Source organism: Temnothorax nylanderi, unplaced genomic scaffold (genome assembly GCF_030848795.1).
Source record: "Temnothorax nylanderi isolate EJ_2023f unplaced genomic scaffold, tnyl_v1.0 TNYL_tig0005_pilon, whole genome shotgun sequence".
NCBI classification, from domain to species: Eukaryota; Metazoa; Arthropoda; class Insecta; order Hymenoptera; family Formicidae; genus Temnothorax; species Temnothorax nylanderi.
In genome coordinates this window covers 2,839,288-2,851,622 of record NW_027249067.1, presented here as the reverse complement: position 1 = coordinate 2,851,622, position 12,335 = coordinate 2,839,288, and positions in this window count along the sequence as shown.

Below are 12,335 nucleotides of genomic sequence, written 5' to 3'. Positions count from 1 at the left end.
ACAGATTGCCTTAGCCTTAAAGTAAAGCAATAATTTTATATAAATAATTGTTTATAAGAATTATTGAAGAAATAATACCTGAGGTAAATTGGTAATACCTACATAAGTTTATATGCAATATAATGGAATGATATTTCTTTTCTAGTATACATATGAGTATTTTTGTAATAAGTTTGGACTAAAGGGATATAATTTTCTTTCTATAGTCTATGTATTTTCTTTCAAATTTACATCTTTTTATCTTCTTTGGGAGTGAGAAATGGGTGGAGCTTACATTCCCTATTGCTTTCCATATAAGCCTCAGGAAAAAGGGTAGTCAGTTTTATGGTGGAGTTCAAGGGTGAAAGAACGTGTAGTGTGACTGGTTTTTCAAACAGATGTTTTTCGATATTCGTAACATTTTTAGTGGGACTTCAATATTAATATACATGTAATTTTTATTATTCTACTTTATTTTTTATAATAAAAATTATATAAACTCTAATTTTCGGAATACATATAATATTATTTATTGTACATACTCTGAAGTATATCACGACTGGAAAAGGTATGTCAGTTTGTTTTTTAAACTTTTTATATTTATGATATTTGTATATTATTGCCTTATCATTAAAATATCTTACTTAATAAGTTATTATAAAGATTGTCTTGTCGTAAATTTTTTTTTAAGTTTTTACTGCTAAAGAACATTTTTTAATAAAAATAAGTATGATCTTCATCGCTTTATTTCTTATAAAATTTTTGAAAAAATCGATTTATACTTATGAAGAGGCAACACGTTTCAAATGATATTCGTACGATGGCGCTACAATTGATTTCCTACAACACATTTATTTCAGCATACTTAATTATAGTACCTTATAATTGCAACAGATGACGTGGCTAGTGACTATATGGAATATTTTTTCCAAAATAATTGTATATTCTGAACGAACAATAATTCAGTAAATTATAGTAATTAGGATACAGCTAATTCATTGTATTTAAAAATATTTGCAACACAATATTTTAACAAATTTCAAGTAATTGATATTTTATAAGCTGTTACATATTTTATATACTTGATTTTTTAATACTTTTGTCAGATCAAAAAGAAAAATATAAGAATTTTAATCTTATATTCATTGCATATGTAACATCTTTTCTTATAAATTTCTCAAAAATAACGAAACATTTTAGTAAAAAAATAACATATACGTTATAATATAAGTTATTATTTATTCGTTCTATATTTTTATTGTTATTTATATTATATTTAATTCCTTATTATGAAAATCGTAATAGAGATCTAATTTGAAATATAGCCAATTATTATATAGAAAATTCTAAATCTTGTTTTCATATTTTATATATAGCTCATTCTTTCCGATCAAAGAAGCTATCTTTTCCCCACATTTTACCAATCGTGCACAAATGGTTTATTTGAACTTAATGCTTCCTAGTGCTTTTCTCTTGGATTTAGATACGAAGGTCTCGATCCTGAGAGTGACGACACATGCGTCTCTCTCAACCCCCGAACTTCGCACTTTTGTTATCTCCCTCCTTCTTTGATGGACCACACAGCATAGGCGTGTTTGCATTTTCCTCCCTGGGGATGCTTACGGAACGGCGCGCAATTTCGGAAAGCCGATTTCAATTCAGCTCTCCTTTTTACAGGGAGAGACGAAAGCTCGTGCGCGGGCGGCGCAGGATTACGGGAATCGCATAGACAGGCCTGTGAACACGTGCGAAAATCTCGTGTCTCGACGTTTGCGCCTACGGCATCGATCGTTCTTCAGTTTAGCGTTCCTCGCATCGGGAAAATCCGATTTCTCCTCACCTCATCCCTTCGGTAAGTAACACGACTTGCAAGAGAAGCGCATGGTATAGGATATACATCTGATTTGCGGTAAAATTGTTGGTTATATATATATATATATATATAAACAGAGATCAGGAATTTAAATAAATTCAAAAACATTTCTCTCTATTTTATTTATCTAAAAATTCTATTTCTATATTATCTATTAAAATATCGAACTTAATTGGGCATGCAAGTATATATGTATGCGTGTACTTTTGTACAAAATTAATTCTTTATAAATGTTTAAGACAAAACGCTTTCTTCGTTATTTTCGTTATGTAAAACGATAAATATATAAATTATTATGAGAGAAATCGTCATGTAAGCTGCATTGTTCATATATTTCCACTTTTTCCATTGACGTTAGGATAATGTATAACGACGAGCTTCATTTCCGGTTCCGGCCTTCATCATTTTCACACCGTCAACTCCATTCTTCCGTGTTCTGCCTCCGTACATTAGCACTATCGCCTCCCTTGCACATCGGAAATTTCCGTCTCTTTATGTCGATTCTCAAATCTTGATCCTTTCAGGATCGTTCGACTTCTCGCAGGAAAAAACTAATCTCTCTAAACATCGTTCTTTCACGCGTTCACTTTTGTACAGCAGAAAGAAGATTTAAAAAACATTAAGATTGATGTAGTATGATGAAGAAAGATAATACATGGTGGAAAAATTAATACAGCTTCATAGTAATCAGAGAAATGTAGAAAGCGAAAAGAAAATTCTATCATTTTCATCCCCATCTCCATATCTCTTTTCCCTTCTCCTTTTGTTTCACGGACGTTGGCATATTTCTTCGTTGTGTCAGTGCCGGGATATGGAAAAGTCCATAGAATGTTTTCCATTCCTTGTGCGCAACGCATAAGCACATTTTTATACGACAGAGAAATTGATATATTTTTCTCATTCAGCGGAAGCAAGTGCAGGAAGGAATAATGTCCTTTCTTCAGGGCTCCAGGGCGAAGTTGTTAATATTCCACCGGCGCCTACGTCCTTTTGGGACAGTGTCTGCCAGCATCCATGTTACCTTTTTTACTGTTTTTTTTTTTTGGCTTAGTTCTATAATACTGGAAGAGAGTACCAGTGCAAGAAAAATTCTCGATTGCGATGTTGGAGTCTAATAAGACGCAAGTTGAATCAGATCGAAATCTTCAAGCGAGTTTCCTTGGAAATTTCCAAGCGAAAGTTCAAAAGTTGTCCAAAGAACATTTAATGGGTGTCTGCGAAGTTAGAATGTCAGATATTTCTCCCTTTTTACGTGTTACTGATTTTTTGTCAAGTATGCTTGAGAAAATTGCATTCAATACGGACAAACACGACTTAAAGATAAAATTTAGATTCGCACAAAAATACAAATATATATATATATCTAAGATTTTATATAGATTTTATATTATATTGTACAGATATTTAAGATTTAAATACATATTTATAATTTCATCGAAATATGATGCAATGAGATATCACTACTGCCCTTACCGCATTTTAAACGGAATTGTACAAAAGAATCTTCGTGGTGTCTATTTTAATAATAACGAAGGCGGGGGATGAAGAAAGAAGGATTTCAACTGCAAAGATGCTTAATGAAGTAGACGCGGCGTAATTTCCAACCAAACTCTTTGATTGGCCATTAAGCTGCGATTTGCATATTTAAAGCGGGAAAGAAAAAACGACGGGCCGCGGGTGAAATAAGTTTTTAACGAGCATCTCTTTATTATTTAATGTCTGAGACGGTGTTGCGCGGAAGTGACTCTAATTAAAGAGATATAATTGGCGGATGTACAAAGGCGAATAAGGCTCTTCGTTCCGACGAAGCCGCGCTGTCGTCGATATTCCTGCGCGGCGCCGCGCTTCCAATTAATCACTCTTTCGCGCGGCATTAATACTATCCCCGTGTTTTTAAGAGAGGGAACGGTTGTATTATCCGCGCGGAGAAACGTTTTATTATACGGGCTGTTCGGTTCTCTCTATAAAAATAGAGACTATACGGACAGCCAAAATAATGATGCGCGGACAAGAAGACTTCTATAATGAACTTACTGCACGATAGTGTATAAAATAAAAAATTTTTTAAATGTTAAAAATAAATATACTAAAAATTCTCGTGATATAAGGATTATGTAATATATGAAATGAGATTATTAGGATCACTTATTAATAAAACTCATGTAATAACTGGCAGTATTGATTTTTTTTTTAACATTTTATTTCAAATGCTCTCGAAATCTGGCCAATGATAAACATATTCTTAATGTTTAAATCTAATAGGTAAATTTTCTATATGTCTATTGTGAGATGGCATTTCTGCAACTATCATGATTAATTTTTCAAAATTAATCAGCTATGTGCTTAAAGTGCATGGACGAAGGATAGCACTTTGCATTTCTCCCGCTGCACAGTGCGGATACGGTCGTCGAAATATTGCTCGGGCCGTTAAACATTACTGAAGAATGCTTTTAGCATTCCAGATATCGCTAGCTTGTTTGAGTTTCGGAGGTTATCCGAGGCACGATCCGGGGCTAAGAACTGTCCTTAAATGTGCCGTAAACGGGCCCATGTGAAATAGAAGAAAGAGGCGACCGAGAGAGCGAGAGTCGTACTCTAACTTTGTAAAGGTGCCTCGCGCTTTACCAGACCGGCCAGGATCCAATAAAAACTTTACAGCCCCGTAATGAATGCAAGAAATAATTATCTCATGAATACATTAGTTTTAGTATCTCCCGACACGGACACGGCCCGTAAAAGCAGCATTGGATATCTTGACCTACGATTTCCAGTGCGTGCTCGCTTCCCTATGATCCTTAATCGCCACTCGCTCGCCGCCCTTTTTCTCTTTCTCGCAGTCCAGCCGTTCTTCCTTCCTTCCTTCCTTCCTTCCTTCCTCCTTCCTTCCTTCCTTCATTCTTCCTTTTCTTTCTACTTGCCGATATTTTGCCGAAGAAAAATCTGTAGCGAGCATCAAGGGTTTTCTCCGAGGTGTATTTTATTTTGATAAAAATTAATATATTGTTCACAATGAGTAAGCAAGAAATTGTCTTTTGGGGAAATATGATTTTGGTGTAATATTTTGACACATTAATACAAAATATTTTATTGCCGATATAATAATAGTGGGTTTTTCTTATTTTTTTCGGATATCAGAATATTTAGGTAACGATAAATAATATGTAGATAATGTACAGATATCGCGTTTGGTTCAAAAGCAGTGTCGTTCGTTTCGACTCTGTATCAGTGAAAATCCTTTATGTGAATATCCTAACCCCTGCGGGGTGGTGAAGTGGGTGGCTGTTGGGGGGGGGGGGGGGAAACGATGTCAGTTAGGTGGAAAGGGAGGTGTGCGTCGGTGCTGTGGCATGGAGTGATTGATCGTCGCCTCGCGACACCCCCGTGTTCTCGTAGAGTGGATAAAGGGGTGGAAAAAGGAGTGGAAACCCTTTCACGCTTTCACGGATCAGTCACAGGATCACGTTTTCCGTGCCATCCCCCTCACCCCTTGGTACACGGGACATGCATCACCCTGCCATCCACTTCTACTTCCCTGACTTGTGCGTTTGCTCGTGTCGATGTCGCGGAGATCGAATCTGCAAACTTTGCGCGATGGGAATGCCCCTCGCGTCGCCCTCGCGGTTTATCGATCCCGCGATACGGTGATATCAATTTTCGGGAACTTTTACGTTTGGATTAAACGCGATTAAAACAAGTTGAGGATACAATTTGATAATTCGCCATAATACGCGAAATACCATCTCGTTTTTCTTAGCATATTAACTATATTTTGATAATGACGCTCTTTATTCCCGCGACCCGTTGGATTTATCACATTTTTCAAAGGAACGATCCGGAGAAAATGTCGCCATCATTTACGGAGCGCATGCTTCATCGGAAGCGAACGGGTAGATGACGGTGGCTCATACATCAGACACCTAATTCCTCCTTTCGCTCGAGTGTTAACTCTTATATCTTATCCATTTAGAAGTTCCATTTGGCGGTGTCCGCGCAGCCGACTGCCTTGTCATTTCCAAATTGACGAGGCCACTATGTGTCGCTGATATCCGCAATTTTCTCGTGCACTGGTATTATCTGCTGGCGAAACCAACAACTTACTAAAGAGTTATTCGCGCGCGCGTATACCGCGTCTTAACTTTCTTGGCTGTGTTGACAGATCCTGATTGAAATAAGGGTGCAAGAGAAAACCTATTATGTGACTCCGAAATTCTTAAAAGTTATCCATTGGCTCGTATAAGTTCTAAACACGATTATCTAATGTTACCTTTAATTACAAGTACGTTATCAGTTTAAGAGAAAAATATTAAAATGATTTCCATTAATTGCAACACAATTTTATTATCATTATGAAATGTTTTATTATACAATACAAGAGTTTTGTAGCGTTTTAATTAAAGATGTACGACTTTTCTAATTAAAGATATACTCGCGATCGATCGATAATGGCCTTTAGTCGAACGATGGCCTCGGTAAATCAACTATGAAGAATTGTGGGGATACAGGAGGAGAAATTGGATATTGCCGCTAAATATTTGAAAGACTTCCGATCCGTAGAATTTCCTTGATATCCCACGGGACGAGCTGCGTCTCGCAAGTTCCCTGGAAATCTCCCCATCTTTTGGTTTTAAGCGACCAATTAACAAAAGAGCTTTTTTTAGCGTCGTTTTACCGTACGCTCATACGGGAAAGAGTACTATTGATATTGTGTCCTCAAATCGGGACTCAAGTTTTCTCATCTTTATTTCAAGATTTTCCAAGCTTATCCGACGATCTAAAAATCTCAGCAAATAAGAACACTACTCGATCGTTCCTTCGAAATTGCTATTTTCGCTTAAAACACATTGAGATAATATTCAGCTGTAATAATTTGTCATAATTATTAAACGGATAAAAATAACGTAAAGCTGTATAAATTTATTTTTTGCCGGGAATGTAATAACTGGATGAAAGGAAAAGTTATTTTAAAATCTTTTTCTTCCGTATTAAAGTTTGCCAGAATCAAAGCTGTTCAGCTTTTGTACACCGAATTGCTTTACGTTGACTCGTCTATCTTGATCGAAAAGGACGAGACTGTAGACCTCTGGCTCGGGGAGAATTTTAAAATTGAAGATTCTAGCCGAGAGACGTAGGTGGAAGTACGATTCCCCTGGTTCGATCCTAGCTTGGATCGGGAGAATGTGTTTTTCCGCGCCCTCAAACACGTCACATGAATAAAAAATATCCTTCAAAGTTGCCAACCCCAGCGTCTGGCGGAACGTACCGGAGTCCCTTGTAGCGGCCAATCGTAAGGAGGGTAGAATTGCGGAGCACTGCATATCGGAGAAAATGGAAATCGAAGGGAAAAAAGGTCGTGTGCTGTCGCGGCTCTCGCCGCAATAAAATCGTAACTTCGATTATCAGTAACAAATTTTGGTGAGAATTCTCACTTTTTCCGTTTACGAATTTATCTTAAAAATAATTATTAACTGTTATTCTATTTCATTAACAAAATTTCTGCTGTATTAAATATTAAACAGTTTGCATGTGTCAAAGGAATTCAATTTTTGTTGAATCATATTCAAACTTCTCTTTAGCAATGTACACATCTTTTTCTCAGAGATCATAAAATATAGTAAATCAACCAAAGGATGCAATCTTCTACGATATGCACGTTTCCTTCGGAGCTGATTACTTTCTCCGTTAGTTTTTCTATCGATTATCAGGACCCAAACTATCGAGTCTGAAAGTTCGACGGGCAGAAATGGCAAAGACGGCGATTCGGTAGGTCGGCGTCGATAGCTTCTTCCCGCTGAAGCTAACCCTAATATATTGGATCGAGTTTACAGGGGGATGGAGTCACGTTGCGCGGGATAGAGCGGGTGGAGATCTGCGAAGGTAGGGGTTGGAGAGGAGGAGAGAGGGGAGGTAGAAAGGTTACGGGTCATAAACCATCCTCAGTCGCTGAAATCGTTCTATATGCGAGTCCGTACGTGTATGCGGGTGTACGTACACGCGCGTCCATCTACTTCCGTGTCCGTACGGTACCACGTGTGATTCTCGCGCAGTACGAAGCAGAAGTTGTTTACTGCCTTCTGCGAAACTTTTAAAGTAACGTAATCCAAGTGCGCGTTATACGGCATCGATCGATTCAATCGTGGAGTCGATGTGACATTTATTAATCTTATGAGATATCGATTTTGCGTGATAGAATGTATTTGACACTGGCGGAGAAATTGCGAGGAATACACAGTGCAGAGTATTTGAAATGAGAACGTAAGATGAATATCTTTGCGAAATTTCTGCAAAAATAAGGTAGAATTTTCTGAAAGAAAATTGACCTCGGTAAACTCAGCGATAAATTTATTTCGTCAATGGCAGTAAAAAGTCACTTTTACCTATATTTTAAATTTTTCTGCATATTTTTAAAAGGATTATTAAATGTAAAATATCTGTATCACTATTATTAATCGAGATAATTTGTACCTATCGATTTTAGGATATTATGACTTATGGAGACACATTGCTGACAATTTAGGTTGAGAACCACGACGGGTGTGTAATATGAAGATAAGATGTCCCCCATGTTCCCATGTGCCAGGCTCCTCGATCGGGGATTATGTTGCCATCTACGTTGTCCCACCCCCTCGAACGAAAACATCCCGTCGTAGTAGCGCCGACCAGTCAGTCCAACCCCATTACCTTTCGCACTCTTACGTTCGTCATTTCTCGTGAATCTTCGTTTCTTATTTGTCGTAAACTCATTCGAGGAAAATGGGCAAGCGTTCATTTCTACTTCTCGAAATCACTTGCATTTTCCGTCGAATTACCGTAGATTATGTATATGTGCGTTACGTAATTTTCAAAGACGATACTCTTTGGATATACTCGCATCTCTTGACGAATTATGATACTCTTCGGGGGGGAAAAAAAATTAGCGAATTTATATATTTATGTAACGCCGGAGAAATGACGCGCAAGATAGTACACTCATGATTTTTTTAACGCGGCGCGTTTTATGTTCTTATGGTGCGCTTACGATCGCACGCGCCCTGACTCCCATGTTATTTTACAGGGGTGGCTAAAGTAGATTTTTATGAATCCACCAGGAGTATACATCTCGCAGTTGGTGCGTTAAACTCTGCGTGATGTTTTCCGATAATCTTTTTTGTTGCCCGTGTTCGACAGATCTCGAAATTCTCCCATTTTTCGTTGTTTTGATAATGGCTAACATTTATATTTTATTAACATTTGTTAACTACAATAATATCCCGCTTAAACGATTCAGAGTGTTTTTAGAAGAAGAATCACAGAAAGAAGTTTCCAATTCAGCTTCAATCAAGATATTAAATAACATTTATTGTGGCATTATTTATTAAGTTTAAAGAAAGCTAAAGTTCTAGAGAAAATTCTCTCCATTTCTTTTCCTAGATTAAAAAAATATATATATAGAGATTTGCGATGTATATTATTACATATATATAATAAAAACTATCGCGGGTATGGATCTCAAGATGATTATGACTAGCGTCAAGACCCTGTTCGTTTTCGCGAAATATTTCCTCGATTTTCCAGGGAAACACTCTTAGTCCTTTTCATCCCTGACATAAGAAATCGTCAGCATTCCGAATGGTAAGTCCAGTGTCAGCCTAATGTATGTCCAGCGTGGCGAGGGTGTGCTTGATTCATTTCACCCTCGGGGTCCCCGCTGGCGGCGCGCAATTCGCCACGCATTTCAGGAGTCTTCCCGCTCAACTCGTGCACGCGAATAAAAAATCCACCCTGCAAGACTTTACACGGGCGTCATAAGCTGACGCACTTAATTTAAAGATCGTCCCAGCGTCGAAAAGTCTCGGAGCGAGGGTCGTTCCCCTCGGTCTCTCTCTTTCTCTCTCTTTTTCCTTCTTTTCCTCTTTTTTTCCGCCGGTCACAGTTCATGCAACTCCGCGGGGGCGGCTTTACAATCCGAGCATTCCGCTTTACAGTTCATTTCGTTTGCGGCGGCGCCCTTTTCCTCTTCATCGAATTATTTCGAGCGCGTCGACGGAAACGTTCTTCCATTGCGCCCGGCGCGGCGTTTCCGAGGCGCCGCGCCGCGCCGCGTCGCGATTTCTATCGTAATAGTGACGCTCTGCTTTTCTTCCCAATATGCCTGTACTCGCTGTTACTTGCAACGCTATTCAATACCTTTAATTATTATTCACTCATTTGCATCTATCAAAACTATTAAATTCAATTGCAGCTTATTTTACATATCTTTGACATATAACACAATTAATGCAATACGCGCGATACAAACATATTGTATCAATCCGTTTAATCGTATTAAATATAATTGTTTTAAACAAAGCTTTTATTCGACATCCAATTAACATAGGTGCTTTATTAATCCGTCAATTTCGCGACACTTTACGGTCCCGATCCACTTGGTCGTCGTTGACATAAGATTCGAGATGCCAGTAACGACAGGGTGAGGAAGAGAAAGAGAGAGGGTCGCAGCTGCGTAGGCATGTGGCAAATTGCCAGGCTGCCCGCTGGAGCCGTTCACGAAGGTGGAAGCGCCTCCGCGAAGAACGAAGTGGACCCAGCAGGGAGGGCGAAGCGAAGGAGAGGACGATGTACGTCGCGGCGCGCGGCGCGGCGGTACGAAGGAACGATACGACGACGCGAGGCGAGATGGAAGGCAGAGAGGCGGCCGGTAATCTGTGATTCAAAGAGAGCGATCCATCTTGCGACATGCCAGGATTCAATCGGCGGCATTTGTTTGTGAAATCAGTCCCGAAGGACTCTCCCTGTCGCTCCTCGTCTTCTCCACGTCCCTCCTCGTACGATTCTCCGATTGTCTCCGCGCCCGGCCACGACAAAACCCGCAGGACCGAAGGACGTGAATGGAAAACGCCGGATTTGTCTTATCGACGACGGGAGTGTAGAAAGCGATTATTCTGATTCGTCACTAGCGCGAAACGGATAATACGGACAAATTTAGGTGTCTCTACAACTACGTCAGTTTCGTGCGACGTACGACGTGCGTACAATAAATATTTAACGCATGCGACTTCGTTTAAAAATAAAAAAATTAATAATTTATTTCTTGGAAACTCACTTTCAAGTAACTTTTCAAGAACATTGCGGAAACATTATTATACGTGACGTCATTTGAAACATTTTCATCAGCGAGCGGCAAAGGAGCGCCGGCCGGGGCGTGCCGCATGATCGACGCCAAGCACAGGGGGCTAATAAGGCCATATATATTTATTCAGCTAGTCGGGGGTGGATTTTATATCCTTGGACAGGACTGGTGGACGGAAAGAGAAACGAGAGGCGAAGGGAAGAATGTCGGGGAGAGAAGGACGGCGCGCGGCTTAGCATTCGGAAAATACTGAGGATAGATTCGTGCGTCTGATCCGTGCCAGATCCCATAAAATGACCCTAGCACGATCGAGTGCCCGCCATGCCGTGGCCCGCGCCCCTGTAGTATCGCGCGCGAGAGGCTACCCCAGAAAATTATTGCTCTCCTTATACATTCGTTCGTACTGCCGAATTGGGGCCGAGTCGAATAAACTTGTGCCCTTTAGATACGGAAAAGTAACGATGGACGAAGAAAGAGAGTGACATGTAAGGTAGAAAAAGACTGGAAGAGAACGGAGAGGATGATTATTTGTTCTGAGAAAATTCAGTAAAATTGTCTATTCAAAAGAAACAAGCTTATATGATCACGAAATAAAAAGAATTACACATTTGAAAATAAGAAAAAAATGATATTTAATCAAACCTTCGTGTTAAAATATCATGAATAGAAGAAACAAATAGTATAAATGATATATCAACGAATAGCATCGTTTGAATAGCCGTCGTAAATATCAAGTGCCTCATATATGTTAGAAAAACTGCGGAATCTTATCATTTCAGTTGCGATTGAGGAAAGATAACGAAGATGCTACATATCTCGGAGCATGCAAGTTGGTCTTGTAGCACGCGAACATTGAATCGTAAATACCGCGCGTTAGCCGCAATTACCAGAAGAATAGTAACGGAATAACTTAATAAGCGGAATCGTTTGGGCGTACGCAACAATGTTAACAGTGTTGCGCCAAGGATACATTGCGCCAGGCCCTCGAGAGCTGGCTTTCCAATATATTAGCAATTATTATAATATATTACACGCTCATGCGCACGCTTTTATAATAATTGCCGCGGTTAAATCTAACGCCGCGCTACTATTGTTTGCATCTTAGATTGTTGCAATAAATCTGTTGAGCAACGATGAAGTTTGCCGTGAGTATCAGAGCGTTACCGGTTGATAACATGCTCCGATAATGGAAAGAACATATGTATATATTTTATATTTGCACATATATTTTTTTTTATACGCAGTAATGAGAGTGAGGAAACTGGAAGAAATTTCTTTTACGATGGTAACAAATTATTATCGACATTTTATGCGCATATTAAATTTAATATGCGTATAATTTATCATGTTTCGTCGGAATAGAAAGCAACACTCATC